Raw genomic sequence first — 21723 nt, 5'->3', positions numbered from 1 at the left:
CTCTGTTGGCGTAGAATGGAAATGTTTAGGGGATCGGGATAAAGGGACAATTTTGGTCGTGACAGCTGGGGGCAGGGGTGTTACTGGCATTGAGTGGGTAGCGGTCAGGGATGCTGCTAAATATCCTACAAGTCCCAGGACAGCTGGTAATAGCAAAATGTGTCTGGTCTAAAATGTCATTAATGCTGAGCTTAATAAACCCTGTTCTAGGACAACTCAGTTTGTATATGTATTTTATATATGTGAGGGTACATATATGTTATATGTTTTGTATGTACATATATAAACAAGAAATGTTAAGACAATAGCACGAGAGTTACGTGAACATTATCGTACGACTGGCATGGAAGTGTGTAAGCCTTGTTAGGGTCCGATCTCCGCACTTGCACCTGGGTCTGACATTTTGGATTTGGTGAGTTCGGGAGCGGTGGCACTCCAGGTTAGAGGTGCCAGGTGGACGGCTTTGTGGACTGCACACCGCAAGTGGCCATCATTCGTAAACTGTTTTCTTTCGTTTCCCTGGCCCAAAGTGAGCACGTCAATCTGACCATTTCTAATGAGATATAGGGTGATACTGCACGGACGACTTGCTGTCAGCCCCTGCCTGGTGGGCTTAGCAAAAGAAGCCATCCTTCATTAATTAACCTTCACTTTCTATGTAGATTCACTCATTGAGATGCAGGTAATTAAACCAAGGTCATTTCAAGGACTGACAGGGGGAAAGAAACCCAGCAGTTGGAAGGTGGTGGAGTTTGTGGGTAGAGGACTTGGAATTCTATTTTTATCCTTGTGCAGAATTGCAGAATCATCTTTTCTTTAGTTTTAAATACTCTAACCTTTTTTAGCTGAATATCTCCTAAGTTCACCTCAAAACCATATCTCCAGAATTTTTAAAGATCTTGGTTACAGGTACTTCCCTCTGGTTTAGAAATAAATGTTAAGGCAAAATTTAATTTTGGGGGACAAATCCTGTAAAAGAAGGGAATTAGAATTATGTCGGAGAGTGGAAAACGAAGGGAAAAACACACTTTTATGGAGTACAGTTGCTGTTACCTTCTAGTTTGAGCTACACATTTTCTCATTTTTATTGCTCATAACGTTCGGCCTGTGCAATATGTTATACTGGTTGAGAACATGGATTTAGAGTTAGGTAGGTGTAGGTTCCTGGAGCTCTTACCTTAATTTAGACCTTGGGAAATTCATTTCACTTCTTTATTCTTGGTTTTCTCGTCTGTAAAATGGATCGAATGCTGGTGGGAGCCGACTCCCTGTGTTGCCGGTAGGAGTGAGCGGAGCGTGGCCGGTACAACCGCCCGCCCCCCCTTCTCGGGGATGTTCACAGCAGCCGGAGCTGCCGCTTCAGCGGTGCTGCTTGTGGGCCCCGCACTGTTCCAGTGGCCGCACCTAGACCAACCCATGTGAGTCCCCCATCAGCCCCCCGAGTGAGGTACTGTTAGTGTGTCTGTTTTGCAGGCGAGGGTTCTGAGACACAGAGAGGCCAAGTAAGTCGCCCTAGGTAACACAGCCCCAAGTAGCAGAGCTGGAACGTGGCCCTGGGCAGCCTAGGTCTACAGTCTGTGTGCCTCCTGTACAGTCTGATGGTGCGGGAGGATGCTACCATCCTCCCGTACCATCTCGGTAAATGGTTGGCTTATTATTCATCTCTCTCCACGTCGTGCCTGAAAAATATATTGCTAAAGGGAACCCACTCAGGAATGCTTTCCTTTTGGGAAAAGAGGTGGTTCTTGTAGGGTAGAACTAACGAACTCTTCGAGGCCAACAACACCTATGTCACAAAGATCAGGAAAAGCCCATATTACAAAAAATACTCTAATAACTATTGAGAAGCATCGCCACCTAGTGGTAGGCTGAGACATGACAAGAGGATGTCGACCGCCTTTGGGAACTTGCTGTCTATTCCCTTTGCTATCTTGGGTCTTAAAATTTATCTAAAAAAAAAAAGAAAGAAAAAAAAGATGTTTGCCAGGTCATAGTCTCAAAGCCATTTCAGACTCCGACACCAACACATTTGGAGTTGAGGTGTTGTATTTAAAGTTACAGGATAACAGTAGAAGCCAATGGCGTTTGAGCTTATTAGTACCTCTCAAAGCAGACTGTGTGACTTCCTCAGCTTGCCTTGCTAAGCACCCGCCTTTCGGTCATAAAAACGAAATGCTTAATTTGTTAAACATATACAGAATCAGAAGTAGAGCCATTCCGTGTATCTCATATTGCTTGCAGTTATTAAAGTCAGTTTTTATCTGTTTAAACAGGTCATAAAAAAGTAAAATCTGAAATAATGGACTAAATTCCCTCCTTCCTCGAATATTTGATGCATGCTCAAAATTCTGATTAGGAGTCAGCACACTCCAGGAGAGGGTAACTTAACAGGCAGAAGTAAAGTTGCAGCCGGAATGGCGCTTGTGTTCTGGGCGAGGCTGGTCAGCTTTCCAGTGATGCAGTGTTTCCCGTGAACTCCCACCGAAACCCTGTCCCATCGGAAGTCTTCCCACACCCCCAGATACGTATTTAGACATTTTCTAAATCTGGAGGCTCGATTTTGTCCCCGAGCACTCCTGGCTATGTGTAAGCTGAGGAAATCGATCTCATTTATTCCACTTTTGCTTCTCTCGTTTGTCCCGCTGCTCTTGCCCTGTTCTCTAATGCTTCCATTCTGTGACATCACGGGACAGAAACAGACCAGACCGGAAGTCCATGTACCGTGCATTACACCTTTGGCTGTTGTAACGTGCACGTGAACTCCTTGTCTTAGGAGGGGAGTCCTATTTTATTCTTCTAAAATTAATTTGTCTCACTAGTTTAAACATTAGTGAGTACTGTTGCATGCTTTTTTTGCACGTAGACTTCAGACAAAGAAACACAAACATACATGCACACACTTAACCCCCCTGGGCCTTGGTGCTAGCATCTTCGATGTGGGCGATAATAGCACAGATCTCTGCTGCTTTCCCATAATTCTGAACCTCAAAGGACTCTGAAAACCAAAAGTGTTTTCATCACTCATCTGGAAGCAAAAGCTGACCTAAATTTCCCTGAGGCTATTTATGGTTAGTATTTTGCCCATTTAGCTATTCAAATGTTTTGATTTAGAAATATAATTTTTTAAAAAAGGCGCTGTCCCAGACCTCACTGTGGGCATTAGGTAATTCATGGTGTGTGATTCTGAGGGGAGGCAGCCTCCATGATGGCCCCCAGTGACCTCCCCCCCAACCACCCCTGTTATTCTCTCATGTAAACTCTCCCTGGAATGCAGGCTGGATTTATGGGCTTGCTGCTAACAACTGGAATACAGCAGCGATGAAGGAATGCCACTTGCAAGACTGGGTTAGATGGGATTCCATTTCTGTGGGGTGCTCTCTCTCATTCTCTCTTGGAAGTTGGCCACCACGTTGTGAAGCAACTCTGGGAGACTGCAAATGGTAAACTGAGGCAAGCCACAACCTTGCCAGTGGGACTGGAAGCAGACCTCCCTTACCTACTTCCTACTTATGTACCGACTGAGATTATACCACTACTTCAGCTGTTGCTATTACTGCTTTTACCGGCACCTCATTCTGCAGCTCGCCTCCCCTCACCATTTAACAATTTAACAATTTCTACACGCCATTCCAGGTCAGTACATTGAGGTTTAAGCCATTTTAAAAAATCAGTAGACGTTTTTTACTGATCAACATGTATTTAGTTTCTAGTTACTTTTTTCTTTGTTTTGGTCACTGTATACAATGCTTCAAAAAATATCCTGAGAATATTTTCTACTCAGCTGAGTGGTCAAAATTCATGTTTTTTAAAAAAGTCAGGTTTACGGGGGGATAATCGATAAGCAGTAAAATTCAAGTCTTCCAGCACGCAGTTCTGTGCGTTTTGACAAGCGTGTACAGTCTTGTAGCCACCACCGCAGTCACGCTGTGTGTGAGTCCCATCGTTGCCCAGATTCAATCCTGCTTGCTATCTTTTGTTTAGAAAAGTAGCCTCTAAAAATGAATATCAGTGCAGCATTTTAGGCTATGACCATGTAAACTATCTCTCTTACCCCAACATTAAAAGAAAATCCAGCCAAACTGGAATGGCTATTTAATTACTCTCAAGTTTTTAAACCTTTGCCAAAAGTGTTTGAGCTTAATTAAGTTAAAATATTTCAAAGAGAGCCCAGTTGTCATAATTTGTTTATAATACAAGCTTCTCTTTGATCATGGATGTTCACTTTTATAGAAACCCTGTTATCATTCTTGGGATAAGGGATAAAGTAAATTAACTTTGTGTTGGAAAAAATACAGGAAATTAAAGAAGTACCTGAGGTGAGTTGCCTTATTAATAACAGGAAAAAAGTGGCTGCACTGAGCCAGTGGGCCAGCGAAGGGGAGACAGAGGCTCTGTGGGGGAGCGGTGTGAATGCCTAGAGACCGCGCACGCAGGTCACTAAAAGGATAGCCTAAGATGCGCCTAATATCCCTCCTTCGGTCTCAGTGGTTCCTGAAAAGACAAGCATGGCCTTGAGAAAGTGAGTTTAGTAAGCAGTGGTACAGCACTCTCTCCCCTCCCTCCCACCCTCCCTCCCTCCCTCCCTTCCTTCCTTCCCCAGTGAATGTTTGCTCCCTTTGAGGTCAATTTAAAAGGCAACACCTAGGTGTCCTCCCTTCCTCTCCCCTCCCCATCCCTTCCCTGCTCCTCTTTCCCCTCCCCTTCCCCTTCTCCTCCCCCTTCTCCTCTTCCTCCTCTTCCTCCTCCTCCTCTCTCTCTCCCCCCTTTGTGTGCCTGAAACACTACACTTATTATCTTACACTTATTGTTCTGCTGGTCTTTTTTTTTTGAAATTGAATTTGTTGGGATGACACTGGTTGATGAGATTATACAGGGGTCAAGCGCACATTTCTCTGATTGGGGGGGTGGGCGCACAGTGTGGCCACAGCACTCCTGGCTGCAAGTTCGGGGCGGGGGGTGGGGGTGGGGGTGGTGCTGGTGGGCATCCTCAGCCCTGGGGAGTTCAGCACCGCTCTTCCAACCCCTCTTTTCAAAAGATTATTTGCTTTGAAGGATAGGTATATATTTATTCTGAATTGTATTTAAAAGCCTAGATCGCTCTATTAACATTAGCTGCTGGATATCTAGGATGCTCAGAGTATTTTGGGCTGGAGTCAGCTAGGATTTGCACTAACATAACGGCAAGGAGGTGTTGTTGAGAGAGCAGCAGATTTTTGTTTTTTACTAGATAACCGAAATTTCATATCAGTTCAAAGCTGTGAGTACTTCAGAATTTTACTCACCCTCCCTGTAACTCAGTTTTCACCTCCTGTTTTCCTCGCGGGATCATTGGAAATACCCGGAGAATAAAGGCGTGTGAAAGAACTTTGAAAACTGTGAAGCCCAGTGTAAGTGAAGGGAGAAGCGTCTGTGGCATTTAAACCGCGGGACTTGGGTTGGATCCCCGGGCTGCCCTCACTGGCTACTTCTTCCCCTCCCCAAGTCTCATATTCCTTACAGAAGAAATGGGGGTAATGCCTCCTCCTTAGACTGTGGCTCTAGCGGACTTAGTGTGCGTTAAAGCGCCCCGTACATTCTAAAGTGGGAGTTGGAAACTCTCTGGAAAGGGTCGGATCTTACACGTTTGAGGCCTCGCAAGTCACATGGTCTTTGTGGTAGCCACTCCCTCATCCCTGGTACGGTTTTCTGAGGCTCGGTCACCTGTGGTAGGCTGCCGTCCGAAAATATTAAATGGAAAATTCCAGAAGTAGACAGTTTATGTCTCAAATTGCATACTGTTTGTGATAGAAATGTCACGATGTTTTGCTCTGTACCTCCCGGGTGTGACTGAGCCGCCAGTACAACGTCTCCACGTGGTGGACGCTGCCCTTCACCCGTGAGCCACTCTCTTGGCGATCAGGTGGACCATTGTGGCACAGAGGTGCCTGTTTTACTTAATAGTGGCCCCAAAGCATAGGACTGGCAATGCCAGCAATGTGGATGCGCCAGCGAGAAGCTGTGCAGCGCCTCCTATTGGTGCGAAGGCGTTTCATCATCTCGCATCGCCGCACGAAAGAAAGGGTGAGCACAGGACAGTGCTGTTTTGAGAGGGACCACATACCTTTTCTTACCGTGTAATTGCTTTATTTTAAATAGTGTTAATTATCATTGTTAACCTCTTACTGTGCCCCGTTTATGAGTTAAATTTTATTATAGGTATATGCGGCTAGAAAAAACACAGCCCATGGAGGGTTCAGTACTGTGTGTGGTTTCAGGAACCCACTGGGGGACGTGGGCCGCATCCCCTGTGACTAAGGAGGGGCTGCCACGCTCAACCCTGCCTCGGTAGTGCAAAAGCAGCCACAGAAAATACACACATGCGTGGGTGTGGCTGTGGTCCGATGAAACTTCGTTTAGAAACATAGGGGGCAGCCCGGACCACCTGCCAGCTCCTGTTCTACAGGATTCGAGGCAGCTTTGTGGAATTCTAATAGTGTTTTGAAAGCGGTTAGTAAGTACCGTGCATTTATTTAGCCCCTCGGGTTGTTATAGGGAAATGGGGTGACATTAGTGTTGGTAGCATGTGATCTCAAATGGGGGTGTGGTGGGAAATACGCACTGCCCAGTAGATAGAATGAGGGCTTCAAAGGAAAATGTAATTGGAGCCATACCTTAGATTCATACACCAAGAGAAATTACAAATGACTTAAACATTTAAGTGTTAAACAAACAAAAAGAAACCACGCAATAATTGTTTTATAACCTTGGCCTGGGAGCAGAGGTTTTTAATCCAGAAACCATAAGAGAAAGTGATGGATTAAATGTAAACATGTTACTAAAAATACGCATGATGAAAAATACCCAAACAAACTATAAAATGTCCAATGAGCTTCTGGACAACACTGCATCTTACAATACACCGACAGTCAACCTCTTAACGAAGAAGGAGTTCCTAGAAGTCGATAAGGAAATGACCACAAGCTGAGAGGAAAAGAGTTAGAAGGTGGGAACAGACAGCCCACAGGAGAAAAGGGGCAGGGGAGAGAACAGAGCTAGCAGGAGCCCTGAGGCCGTGGAGCCGAGGACCCACGTGGCTCTGGCAGTGCCTGCTCCCTGATTTACTGTGACGTGAGAGAAACACGCACGTATTTGAAGAATTTCGACTCGGCCATTCTGTCACTGATTGCCAGAAGCATCCCCCTGACTCAGAAATTAATGGGCAGGAGAGTCTTTGTCTAGTTTGAGGGTTAGGTAAAGTCCACTGGGAGAGAGAGTCCATCCCATTCCCACCCAAGAAGAAGTCAGGTTCCCCAAGTGGCCGAACTTGAACCCCGACGTGAAAGATCAGTCTCTCCTTTGAGAAAATTTCCTTGGAAGGAATGCATTGGTTACCTACTGTTGCGTAATAAATTGCCCCAAGGGTCAGTGGCTTAAAACAGCCAACACCGAGGGCCGGGAGTTACGGAGGGGCTGCGCTGAATGTTTCTGGCTCGGAGATGGTCACAAAGTTGCGGTCAAGGTCTTGGCCAGGGCCGCAGTCACCCGACAGTGTGATCGGGGCTGGAGGTGCTGCTTTCATTGCCCACAGGGCTGTGGGCTGGAGGCCTTGGTCTCCCAAACACGTGGCATCCCCACCACCACAGCACAGAAACGCACCGGCTCCTTGTGTGCTCACTGCGTGGTGTCTGGCTTCCCACAGGGGAAGTTACCCAAGAGGGAGCCCGGCAGAATCTGCGGGGCATTTTCGGACGCAGTCTCAGAAGCCACATGCCTTCCTTTCCGTCATGCCTTACAGGTCGCCCAGGCCAGCCTGGTCTGTGCGAGAGGCGACCGCAGGAGGATCACTGGAGGCCATTCGGGCAGCCGGGTACCCAAGTGACTTTAGATTTAGTTTTGCTCTGGGTTCGGCTCACTTACAGGAAGGGAAAGAAAATGACATCTATATCTGTGATTATAAAATCTGTACAGTAAATTTCTCTCGAGAGGCTTGTGATGGGAACTGGGTCACGGGGAGTTAGAGAGCGAATGCATCTTCTGATGAGATTCTCCTGTCCAGTTTCTGAAAGTTTTCGTTGTGATTGGATTCATACATTTTGCTAGGTCAGCGGGGTAAATTTTGCATCATATTTGTACGTTTTTTGGAGCTTGCTCTGTCAGGCTCTCTTACAGTCTTCCAGACGTGGACCTCAGACTCTGCAAGAGAAGACAGGGCTCTCCTCTCCTCGCCCTTGCGTGCGCTCGCTCGCAATTTCTGGCACCCTCGCTACAAATACACGATTGATCAATTAACTCCCGGAATCCCCGCTTCATAGAGCAGGGCCCAGGTAGTTTCCTCCGGAGAGATTTGCGCCGCAGGCATTACTGTCACCCTCTGCAGTCATAGAAAGTCTCAACGATGCTTCTGTGAACCATCGAAATGTAAGCAACGGGCATCACGGTGAACTCACCACAAAGAATTAATTACAAAATGTGCCCCAAGCAGCTAAGTAAATTAACTGGCTATATGGGATTATAGGCGCTAAACCAATTAAATTTGAGAGAGCATCTGTCAAAAATAATGATTTTTGTTTTTTGAGTAGTTAATATTAAGGCATTTCTAAAAGTAGTTAAGCAGCAGGACTAGTAGCCTTGTTAGACAGACTCTAAATCGTGTCAAGAGCATCATCATCGAAGGGATACAAGACCCCTGTTCTCCTTTGTGCAGTGGCACCCATCCATTCCTCCCACAAGTACTTACTGAGGACCCACTGTGCGCCAGACACTGCACGCAGGAGTATGCGGATGGGCAACTCCAGAATGGCTGTGCATAATGAGAATAATTAGCACAAGACTTACTTTAAAATAAGAGGGAGAAAGTTTTAACAGAGCTGCTTTATGAAAATAAGTTTTCTTCACATTATTTGATTCTCCATAAGACCATTACTAATAATCATTTTTATTAGTTTTAGAGGAATATATATGTGCACACACAGACGTGTGTGTTTGTAGTGTGTTTTCCGGATTGCCATAAGCTTACAGTACTTCTATGAAAAATTAGAAAAACCGAAAAATAGGAAGAATACAATATTTACCCATAACATCACCATATAACCATTATTAATATTTTATTTCTATCCAGGTTTTTCTGTCTTTATAGAAATGCATAAAATTTAAAGAAATTGGCATCATACTAAATTTGTTATTTGGCAAGCTGTTTTCAAAATCTAGCAAATTATTCATGATAATTTTCCAATGTCAGTAAGTAGGCTTAGAATATTTTCAACAGTCTTATTAATTAAGTTTTTTGATTGTTGCCAGGTTTTTACTGTTACATGTAATACGACAATAAACGCCCTTATAAAAAATCCTTGTGTGTGTTAGACACGTGGTTTTGTAGGAGTGGCTATAAATATTTTAATATATTTTAAGGAAAGTGGTAACTATAGTTCCCATTTATACTTCCACTAGCAGAGAATGAATACTGGTTTCACAGTCATTTTTGTTCACGTTTGACAATTTTATGCCCATTTGTTTATTTTGTAATTATTGATTACAGATAAAGTTGAACTTTTTTCATATTTATATGCCACACTTTTTTTAAATGAATTGTCTATTCATGTTCTTTGCTCATTTTGCAAAGGGAGGAGCTCTTTTCTTGTTGCTCAGTAAGAGTGTGCTTTTTATTAAGACCATAACCTTCATCACTGATATTGCAATGCTGTGTAATACCTGATAGTTTGCCTTTAATTCTTACTTATGGTATTTATGACATGTATAACCTTTAATTAATTAAATCACACACATAGAAATTTGGAAATCAATATAAATTAAAAGTTATAAAAACCCTAAAATTTGTGTTATTGAATGGATTTAATTTGAAATTGCCTTCTCTCCCCAATTTGCCCAGACATATTTATTGGATGGTTTATAATTTCACACTGATTTAAATGTTGGCTAATTGTGTACTAAATTATTCTTTTCAGTTTACTTATAAATTACAGTTGGCATACAATATTATATTAGTTTGAGGTGTTCAGCGATGTGATATGACGTTCATATTACGTACCTTGTTCAAGGGTCACCTGTCCAGATCCCATCATAACGGTCACCTATAATCAGCCTTTGGGCTCACTTATCATCTTCTATTTCAGAAATGTCCAGTCTTCACTTATTGGCTCATTCTAGACTGTTTCTGTTGGACTCAGAGACCTATTGAAATTCAGCCACTGAATTGGGTTCAGAGACCTGCTGGAAGCAGGAATCGATGAGGAGGATAAGTGTGGCTTCCAGTTGGAGCCGAGTGGCCACTCTCATGATCTCATGGTCCGTCCACCTTGGCAAGACCGGTCACCCTTTACCTCTGGTTGCCCGTTCACCTGGTACTGACTTCCTGTTAATCTCATGTAGCATGTCCTGTGTTTTGTATTGGTAAGAAGAATGGACTTCAGCAGGGGAGGCAGTGAGGAGGTGAATCAGGAGTTTATTACAGTTTCCAGGGAAGGAGATGATGGTGCCTTACACTGGGGTGGCAGCCAGAGGGAAAGTGCTGGCCAGTGTGACATGTGATTTTGAAGATTTGAGATTTGAGATCCATCCTGGCAAGACTTGCTGAGAGAGAGGAAATGAAGGAAGAAGAAAAGGAATGAGTCAAGATTTAAAAAAAAAATTCTAAAAGTAATGCCTGTTTATTGTGGAAAATCTGAAAATAAACGTGAAAAATAAAAAGAAATCTCTAATCCCATTATAAATGTTTCAGTGTACTTCCTCTCAAGCTTTGATATAATGATGAAAATAAAATTAACTTTCTGACTCTTGGTCTGGATTGATTTAAACCAGATTGCGGGGAGGATTTAGGTAACCTCCCATTAAATAAAGGCTATGTGCCATTTAGAAAATCTACTTTGGAAGGACAATTCAACAAAGCAGCGTCATTGTTTAGGAGAGTCGAAAATAAGGTAGAATTTGTGGCTGAGCGAGTGAGAAGAGATGTATGTATTTAGTTAAGACCAAGGACAGAGAAACGAGCGGCTTTGAATATGGACCCTTGGCTGAGGTCTCATTGTCCACGCTCCTCTGCCCAGCGAGGATGATGGTTTTTTGATGCCCTTTTTTTCACAGGGGCTAGTCTGTAGAATGTTCACAGTTAAAAAACAACAACAATAGGGATTTCTTAATTTGACAGTGTCTAACACTGGTGAGCTTAAATAATTATATCTATCTTTGCGCATCTCTTTCCACTGTTATTTCAATACTAAGAGAGTTGCGCGTGTGTGTGGGTGTGTGAAAGCCTGTCTTTTTCATCAGCGTTGTGTCATAAACACGGTCTGATTATTGCTGGCGTATTCCCAACATCTGTTCTGTAACGGGTCAGCTTACTGAACTTTTAAATTCCTAATTGTTTTTTTTGTTATTAATCCTCTTGAGTTTTCTAGAAAATAGTCACATGATCAACTAACATTTTTATCTTATCCTTTCCAATAATTGTATTTGGAATTATCTTCTAGTCTAACTTTATTACCCAGGTTTTCAAAATATTGTTTAAGAACATTGGCAAGAAGAGAGGCTTCTTTTATTTTTCTGCCTTGCTTCTGGTGTTAGTGGGATGTCTGCTAGGGTTTTTAAAGTGTAATCTCTGTGTTAATTCAAGAGAGATACTCTTCATTATGGTTTGGAAGTTCACTTCCATCTCGAGTTTATTAAGAGTTTATCATTGTCGTTCATTCAGAAGTTATCTGGAGTGTTATCTACGGTCTCTTCAGATTAAGGTGACTGAACATATAATGCTTTTCTGGTTTAGTTTTTATTTAAAGTCACTTTGAGTGCTTTGAGGAAAACAATCATTTTCATTTTAAGTACGTAAATTTGTTATAAACTACTTAATGACCGTCTTCTACACTCAGATCCCGTGTTGAGTGCCTGGGCTACAGCAGCGAGCAGTACATGTGCTTCTTCCCCAAAGGGTCTAATAACCCAGGGGAGCGAGAAAAGGAAACGCAAGTGGGACTTTCACAGTGTGCTGCTTTTTCGGACATAATTCCAGGAGGCCAACATTTTTTTAAGAAGAATAAAGCTCTAATTTAAAACTGGAAGACAGTAGGATAATAAGATGTAACACAGAGGATCTAGCTTTTAAAGCAAGCGGTTTTAGGGATGAATTTGGTGTATTATGGAAAAGGTCTATTTAAATTTAAATTAATTATTTTTAGAGTTACGTTTATGGCCCAAAGTTCATTAGCTCACTGGTGTCCGGGGCTCCTCACCTCAGTGAAGCTAGCACTCCTGTTTTGATGCTTTGGCCTGTTCTACTTCTGATCCTCTAGCAAATACACATGCTTCCAGAAAGAGAGGTTTTAGCATTTTTAATGCAAGTGATTTTCTATTAAGAGATGACTCTTATCCCTAGACCCTAATATAACAGACACTACTAGTTGCCTGGATATTCCCTATACTCCCTTCTTTTGTACTAATAAAACTCTGATTTTCTTTGGGGAGGAAATATGCCCACCTAAAATATATTCAAGACGTCCTTCAAGCTAGTGAGGGCAAACTGACCTCATTTTATCTAGTTAGATATGAGCAGTAGGGTTGCTGGGGGAGGTTTTGCAAAAAGATTTAGACCTGACTGGCACATTTTTTATGGCCCATGCCCCCATTCTTTTCTTAGGACACAGTCATGATACCCGGAGATTCAGCAGCCACATTGTGACCATGAGGATAAAACACACAGTCTAAGAATTAAGCAGCAAGGTATAGAAGCCTTGATCCTTGCTGATATACACGTGGAGCTGAAGCAGCTCAGAATTGTCTACCTCGGAATTCCTTGTTACCTGAAAAAAATAGACCTATGTGTTGAGTTCTTTTTATTTGCAGCCAAACACTTTTCTTAACAATAAACAGGCATTATTTTAAAAATAAAAGGAAGAAAATCATGCCACAGGATGGCGCTAGCTCCATCAGGACAAACTGTGAACAAAACTGGTCTTAGAAGAGTGCACGTTTTCAAGTACACGTCCCTGGAAACTCTTTGTAAGGTTTTGGGAGAATATCGAAGGAGGATATTGAGAGACTGTCCAGAACAGAGGGAACCCTAGGGATCCACGCCATTATTATTATTATTTTTTAGAGGCTTTTTTATAAAACAGTTTAGCAGTTTGTTTATTATTTATGTACTTATTTTAGAGAAAGACACTGAGGAAGGGAGAGAGGCAGAGACATCGATTTGTTGTTCCACTATTGATGCATCATTGGTTGCTTCTCGTGTGTGCCCAGACCGGGGACCCAACCCGCAACCTTGGTGTATAGGGACGGCGCTCTCACCAACTGAGGTACCTGGGCCAGGGCCCCAGGCCATTATTCTAAAACAAAAATTAACCTCTAGTGCTGACTGCTTTGCTGCTTTTCAATTACTGGCCCAAGATAAAATGGCAGTGTTAACCTAATGCATTATGTACTAAGTGCTTCATGAATAGACTTCTATTGTTGGTCACATAAGCAGTTTACCTGTAAGTCCTCATAACCCCTTCAAAGGCTCATCCCATTTAAAAGGCTTTTCTTGTTTTTGTAATTCGAATGCTATAAATACTCAGTGAATTGTAGATACTTCCTGCTGCTTTTGGCTTTTATCTCAAAAAAAATCAGGAAACTGTGCCATGTATTATAGATTTAGGAACTCATTTATTCAAGGACAATCTTTCTTTTAAAAGTTGCCTATTATTAATTATAGTTTATTATTGATTCTTTCAGGAACACAAATGACTTTTAAATGGTCTCTTTCACTGCACCTCAATGGCTGGTGTACTCAGTGGATGGATTGTTTGGGACGCCACAGGTGAATAAGGCCAAGATGGAACCATCTATATGAGGCAAAAATTCAACAGTCCAAATTAGATTAAAAAAACCACCACCACAACAACAAAAAACCATGAGTGATTACTGAGTCAGCTTCATAGAGTTTGTAACACTTGCCATGGGCGGTCAGGGTCATGGAAACCAAGTTTCTTAAATTCTACTTTCCCACGAAGAGGACAGACGTAAGTTCACACAGTTCCTGGCTCATATCTCTTCCACATGAATCACTAACGTGCTTCTGGGATAGGCTGTGCACTGGCACAAAATTTCTTAGCCGAACATCTGTTTCAGTCCAATAAAGAAGTTTCTTGTAAACAAAATGTCACCCTGGCCATGAGAATATCCTTATCAACTGTTTATCTTTCTACAGGCACAGACAGGATGATTTTTAAGAGAAGGATGAGAGAGCTCCAGATGTTCTCTCCCCAGAATAGTATCTTACAAAAACATGTTTCCAGGCTGTTTAGGTTATCAGCAAATCACAGAGGAACCAAAGGTCTCTCAGCTCCTCACGAGGGCCAGACCTTCAAGATGATACCGAGAATCTCTCAGTGCTGTTGGGAAAGAACCATGCGAGGAAACGAAAAGTTTGTGGAGTAAGATAGGGAATGCCGGTTTATAGGGCCCCTGGCCCATGGTAGTCACTCTGCAAAGTGCTTGCAAATCCGGATCCACACAGCAACCCTGCGACGAAGGCCCTGGTGTCTCTCTGTGGGCAGGGAGGCCCAAGGTCATGACTGGTGTGCAGCTGAGCCCACACCCATGAGTAGGTGGCAGTTGGTTGTAGAATCAACGTTCTTCCATTGAGTTATGTTGGCTCAGTCTCATTGTGGACTTCACATCCTAGTAAGGAGATGCCGTATGAGCATGTGACGTGTTAAACTGCAACATGCGACCAAAGATTCGAAAATGCAGTATTTGATTAATTGACTAGGAGAGTTGGGAAATGTAAGTTCGTGGTGAACCAGAACCACCTGGAAATGCCTGGCCTCTCTGGGGGTTTTAGACAGCAGGTCCACATGCACTCTAGGCAGGCCGAAAGGCGTGGATCTTGGAGGTGGTACGGGCAGGCCGAGCTCACTGCATTGTCAGCACACCTCTTCACTCAGGAAAAGTTTAAAGCTTGAGGGTCGACTTCGGCGGACCCTGAATTTCAGGCTATCTAGACCTTCATTCAGCAGATCAGTTTTTCTGGCACACGGTTAGCGGGGGTCCTTCCTGCTGCCTCTGTGGGGGTCCTGGCACAGTCTGCAGCTCTGTTCTCTATGAACCTTTACTTTTTATTTTCCAATTTTTTATGAGAACCAGCAAACATTATCCGCATACTGTGGAGGAGCAACCAAGGGAAGGCTCAGTGCGGTCACAGGAACTGCGCGCACGAAGATCTCACAGTTTGTAGACAGAAGAGTTGCAGAAATGTAACCTGCCTGCAGCATCCAGGAGAGACGTCCCCTGCAAGAGTGGGTGCCTGACCCATGTGAGCAGATGCTATCATGGAACGTACCAGCCGGAAACCCTTCGGTGCAGTGACCACCCAGTGAAGAAACTGGCCCTCACTCTTCTCCCATGTGGCCTGGCGTCCAGCGCCCAGTGCTTCGGAGTCTGCCTAGGGGCTTTCTCTGGGCAGCCGTGTGCTCGGGGCAGGCCAGACGTGTTAGGATTTTAATTTTGGGAGCAGCTGTGTACCGGTGGCAAACAGGATTTGGAGGACAAATATCCCAGCTTCTCCTCCTCTTGGTGGGCCGATTCGGAGGTGTCCCGTGGGACTGAGCTCCGGCTGCCTGCCGCAGAAACCTGCTATCAGTACCTGCTTTATCTTCCTCTCTGCCTTCTTTGTATCACTTCCCACATTGCTTACCGGTGCTTATTACTGGGATCCCGTCCCACACGAGCCCCTGTTCCAAATCTTTGCTTTCGAGGGCAGCTAGCCTGGTCCCGATTCCAAGGCGTTTGGAATAAACCTTCACTTGATGAAGGTTTTCCCAACAACACAGTGCTGACCTTTACGTGAATAAAATAGTTCTGCGGAGTTATTAGTGAGTGCCTCAATACACCTGGCAGAGGATTGTTCTTAGGCAGACTTTGGTTCTGATGATCTTGAATTGGAAGTTAAAAATTGCAGTGATTAATACAATTTTAGACAGCATGCTTGTGAGAATGGTTATTCCTTGTATTAATATTATTGAGGTTGAAATACAGAAACAGATTAAATAAACAATCTCGAGATTACATCTTTCCTCTATTAAACCAAATATCAGCAATTTTGTTCCAGTAAAATAGCATCATCTGTCACATTAAATTAATGTTGGAAATTTAAATTTTATTGGTTTTGTAGTTGTGTTTGAATATAATTTGAAAATTTATTCTGGATTTATAGTTATATCAAAGCTGTCAGTATAAGGAGTTTATAACTAGGTTTATGTCTATACATATTGAAATTAAATTATAATGAATTTTTAAAATTACATTGAGGGTCCATGAGAATATATGTGTTTTTTCCTTTATAAAGGAAAGTATTCGAGCCCAAAGAGAAATCTCTTGAGGTGATTGGAGCTCCTTGGAAGGTTTTGATCAGCAGGAACTCCTTGTGAAAATGGTGTTTGAGGACAAATTAATGGAAGATGAATTTAAGCAGAGAGCAGCAGTACCTGTAATATAGCAGAGACTCAAAACTATTTGCTGAACAAATAAATTAAATAACAGTAAGCCAAGGTATAATTCTCTTGCAACAAACTATATATGTGTTTGTCTAACGCAAGTTACTGAAATTAGAAAACTCAGAATTAAAGGAACTTTGTGACTCTTTGTAGGTGGGACCTGCCAAAGCAAAACCCCGAGACAAGCATTCATGAACGTGCAGTGGTTTATTTACTAGGGCTGTGCTCCCAGGAGAAAGCAGTAGAGTAGCAATTTCAGGCGATGTCCTGCAGAGGGTCGCTGAAGCCCTACCCCACAGGGGAACCCTGGAATGTAAGGTATACGTCCCCGTTGATCCCACTTCAGGCCAAGGGCGCTGAATTTGCATGCCCCACACCAGCCAGTCGTCGGCCAAGGGCTGCCCTGTGGGCTGTGAATGTCCAGCTTTCTGATGTTTACATCCCACAGGGCAGCAGGCAACAGTCCAGAAGCTAAAGCGCCCAGAGGCGGGGGGCGAGTGCACAGAAATGAACAGGGCCAAGGACATCTGGTGGAATGGCGGCAGTGTCTTCTACCAACAAAGCATTAAGGTGACTGGAGGACTCTGGCGTGAGATGTGACCAGGGGACATCTCATGAATAGAGAAGAGGAGTTTGGGAGGGGTCCTGGGAAGGCGATGGTGAGCCCCAGCCACCGGATTTTTAGGAAGAGTGAAGCATACTCACTGTATGTCCTCCGCCGCTGCTCTACTCCAAGCCGCTGCCCTGTCTTCAGCCCAAGTATACCACGTGGGTGTTGACACCTCTGTGCCACTTCAGTCCCTCCCCTTTTCCATCCTTTCCACCCTTCAACAGTCATTTCATGTGTTGCCTGTCCTGTGAAGCCTGCGCCAGTCAGTCAGTACCTCCGTGTCTTCCCACAGAGCCTGGGTCACCGTTAGCCGAGCTCTGAGCATTCCACCCTGTCTGTTCGCGTCTGACTCTCCTCAAAAGGGAGACCCTGTCTGACGCTTCTTGTATCTGCTCTGCCCATCGGTAATCAGGACTGCGCTTCCGACTGTGGTCTTCAAACTTCATCACTGCAGCCCATGGGAAGAAATAATCTGTACACCATGATTTACTGCGTATACTCATAACACAGCCACACCCACGTTTCACAGAACAAAATTTACTATGGCAGAATGCCACACCCACTGGAGCTTCCTGTTCCGTTCTGTTCTCTTCTCCATTAAACATTTTACCTACTAATGAGTCACGATTCTCAATTTGCAAAACCGTACTTAGCATAAGCCCAAGAATTATTTGGTGATCTCAATCACAAAACATTGGCTTATTTTGAAGTAAACTTCAGACCCCGTGTAATTTTATCCATAAATATTTCAGTATGCATTTCTAAAGCATAAAAAACATTTTTACACCTAAAAAGATATCTTTACACCTAATATATATGATAATTTCTTGATACCATCAAGCACCTGCCAGAGTTCAGTTCACTCAATTGTCTCAAATGTTTTTTTAAATTGTGTCTGATTAATATTTCTCTTAAGTTTGCTTTAATATATTAGTCATTCCTCCCTTTGTCTTCCACCTTCGTCACAACAGTTCAGGTCTTTCATGATGCGAATTTGCTGCATTATTGGAATGACGTTAAAATCTGTGAGACAACACAAGACAGTAGATGGGGTTGGGGACACTCACCACATTTTAAGCACCGGTGGGAAGTCAGCCACTCTGCTCAGGAGGTGTAGGTGATGCTGGCAGGCGGTGTTAAGAATAAGTAACGAGTATGAGAGAATCTTATGGGAAATGGGTGGAATTCATGAGATACGCTAAGTACAGAGAGTGTGTTGGTAACCTAGAAGATTGGTAAAAATAGAGTAGGTGACATGTTTGATGACACAAGAGTCTTATCAACAGAAAGGCAAAGACAGAATCAATAACCATGAGCTCACAGCTGTGTCATCCTCAAATCGGCCCACGATGAGGACACCCACACAGTCCTGTTCTGTCCCCTCCCGCCTGTGCTCTTTACCGCCCTTCTTAACGAATCCTGGTTTTGTTCAGATATCCACGTCTTCCCACTCACCCAGTTGCCTCAAGGGGAGCCAACTTCATTGCCGGTCTTAAGTGAGCCTGAATGGTGTAAAGTCTTCCCATTCCCCTTGCCGGTGATTGGCTCGGGGTTGATCACTTGATACAATTCCGGCCAATAAGCTGTAAAGGAAAGTCTGCTGAGGGGGTGATGGTGGGGAGTCTCTGGGAAAGGCTTCTCCAGTCCTTTGGGAAGAGACACGTCACCGAACAGGAAGTCTCTCTTGTTCCTCTGTTTAGTGAGCCAGGAAGGGACACGTGGGATTGCCAGAGCCATCTCATCATAGTCCCATGGTGGGAACACAGAGGAGTGAGAGAGGGACGGCCCCCATCTCCCTAGTGCAGACATCACTGAACTCCTAAATCACCCGCCCCCCAAACCCACATACTGCTTCTCTTTCTGTTGTTCGGGTTTCTTCATTCTTGAAATCAGCTTGAGTGCACGTTTTCATTTCCTGCAAGTGGAAGAATCTTTAGCTGAAGTACTTCCCAAAAGCTAGGGTTGAAATTACCTGAGCTGGTCATTTCTTAATATATGATTGTAGACTATCAACACTAGAATCATTTTAGGAGTTTCTTCCAGTACCCACTGTAAGGCCCCACTGCAAACAGACTTAATCAGAGTTTCAGTGGGGCCCCTGCACTGTTATACACACTAGGGCACCAGAAATAATGGCACAAACTATGTGAGATTAGGAAAAACTTTCCCAAACTGGCAAATAAGGCTAGGGATTGATGCCGTCTTTTACTGTGAATGTGGAGCAGACTCACCAAGAATTATTTAATATCTAGGAGAAGGCACCTGTGTTGGATTTGCTGTTTGCTGCTTGGTTAGAACCAGATAATTTAAGTTGCGAATGTTAACTTGTGTGGATTTCTGTCTGGGAGGAGAAGTACCCCGAGCTGTTACTGTTTAGTGACTACAGGACATTTCCCTGTTTTGAATGTCTTAGCAAATTAATTTCAGCATCCTTTTTAGACCAACTTATAATACAGATCTTCATCTTCTGAATTTCTCCTTTGAGCTTCTCTTGCTGTTGCATTGGTTCCCTCATTAATTCATGATTTGAGTGCAAATTTTGACACACGTTCATTCTACATTTGTATGTAAGTCATGCTTTCTCCTTCTATGTTATCGGTAACAGTTGCTTGTCTTGATACTTGAAGGAAAAAGGGTAAGAAGAGTTCTCAGTTTTTCCATCTGTGCATGTGGCTATTTGTAGGTTTCTAAAGTAACTATGGAAGCTATTGTTCTTAGCTTTGGCCACCACCCTTGGCATTTGTAAGTGACATCCCAAATGTATTTAGGTGTGAGCTAATTTCCTGTGTTACTGACCAAACAATGGTTCTATTCTCTGGACTACATTTAGAGCATCCAGGGCAGGTGTGACTCAGTGTTTTCATTAGCTGCCACTTAAAATCCAATTTCCAGCAGTTTGCATAATCATCGGAATAAGTTTCTTTGGAGGGAATGTTGCATAGGGAAGAGTGGCCAATGGAGCAGCCCTGGGTTTGAACCCAGCCCTGGTGCTTTGCTGTTGCACCGCACGGAGGAGGCCCACAGAAGTCCGTTTTCTTTCACGTGAAAAGGGGTGACAGCTACCTCACAGCATCGTTCCTTAAGTGGGAGGGGAGCCGAACGGGGTTGCTCAGAGCTCACTTCTGAGACCAAGCGTCCAGAGTGAATTCAGGTTCTGCCAACCATAGGCTTGTGATTTTGGATGAGGAACCTAATGTCTTGGCGCATTATTTTCTGTCTCCAAAAAATAAATGAAGGTCCCTACCTTGTAGAACTGGGGTGAATTGCCGTGTTTCTCAACATTAGTGCGAGTACCACAGTCACACGTTTTGCTGTGTCTCCAAACCATCTTGCAGGCTCATCACAGATTTTCCATATCTAGTTTTAGGTACCATGTGGATGAGCATCCATGTGATGTTTTTATTTAGCTTACTTCATTAATTAAACATTTACAGACCATCTACTTGTCTAGGCACTGTTGAGATTTTGGAGAAGCGGTGAATGAATAAGACCAAGGTCTACGCTGTCATGGAGCTCGTGTTTTGGATAAATTTTATTTAATTAATTGTTATTGTATTTATTGGGGCAACATTGGTTAATAGAATTATACAGGTTTCAAGGGCACCATTCTGTCATACGCCATCCGATGAACTCACAATAGTCTTGTGAGTTCATCACCCAAAGTCCAGTCTCCTTCCGCCATCACCACTTATTCTAAATAGACTTGGGTATCACCTGCATCAACTGAAAACCGGGATCACTTGAAAATGATGATGCTCTTTAAAAATGAAGATAGAAAAGTCAAGCAACATTAGTCTCACAGATTCTAGCTTGATAATCTTTGCCTTTTCTTTGTTTAAAGGAGAGATTTTCAATTGAGAGGAGCTTCAGCCAGACGAATACCTGACTGAGACTTTCTCCATCCTGTAATTGGGAACACCAATGAAGAACCAGAACAGGGGCTCAGCGTTGTTTAATTCTGTTGTCCAGGTTGACCTCATTTATCACCTTTGGCGTCCTACCTTCGCAGTCACCACTTGGATGCAACACGACGCCCTTAGCACAGTTCCGGGCACAACCATTCATCATAAAATACAGCACGTTCCCCTGTGCACCTGCGTGGAGAGGGGGGGTCCGGGGACCCTTTGCAGAGTTATTAATTGCTCGTAGATCTCCCATGTGTGCTCATGAGGCCCCTACTTCACTATTCCACCTTGGAATATGCCTTCAGAGCTCTGAGGGCTCCCGGGCGTCTCGTCTTTGTATCATTTGGCTCCTAGTGCTCAAAGCCACATCCTGTTATGTTTGGTTGCTAGGTGGAGAAATGTTATCATGGGCTTCAGCAATAATTTATCCACAGAGCTCAAGGAGTTGTCATGTTCTCCTGACAGTGAGCTGTAGCACTTTATCAGCTCGCCTGTAAATCAGGCGTGTGTGGGTGCGGATGCCAGCCCTGTTTGATCTCTCTCAGACACTGTAATAATCTGCTTTTGTCTGATTGATTCCTTCACATCACCACGCACATTGCAACAGAGAGTGGAGTGCCCTCTGTTTATCTCGGCTGGTCATCTGCGGGAGGCCAACAGGGCGGAAAATGCTCTTCATGCTGAGATGTAAGAGTTTTTGGAATTAGGGCCCTTTCCATCATATCCCTGAGCTGGTTTTGTTCAA

General features: G+C 43.7%; 1 long non-coding RNA gene across 3 annotated transcripts in view; it reads left to right on the top strand.

Annotated features, from left to right (window-relative positions):
- LOC123479644 (uncharacterized) overlaps positions 1 to 21444 on the top strand; it is a 38808-nt gene extending 17364 nt beyond the window's left edge. The window contains exon 3 of one of the 3 annotated variants that reach the window (XR_008427115.1): positions 20915 to 21444. This is a non-coding gene — a long non-coding RNA (uncharacterized lncRNA). Of the gene's footprint in view, positions 1 to 10109; positions 10572 to 13701; positions 16825 to 20914 lie in introns of those variants that run through there. The other 2 variants (XR_006655317.2, XR_006655318.2) reach the window with 2 other exon arrangements.
- Positions 21445 to 21723: the final 279 nt, after the last annotated feature.

The sequence above is a fragment of the Desmodus rotundus genome, chromosome 6, assembly GCF_022682495.2.
Source record: "Desmodus rotundus isolate HL8 chromosome 6, HLdesRot8A.1, whole genome shotgun sequence".
In the NCBI taxonomy this organism is placed as follows: domain Eukaryota; kingdom Metazoa; phylum Chordata; class Mammalia; order Chiroptera; family Phyllostomidae; genus Desmodus; species Desmodus rotundus.
This window is presented reverse-complemented; position numbering and strand designations above follow the sequence as displayed.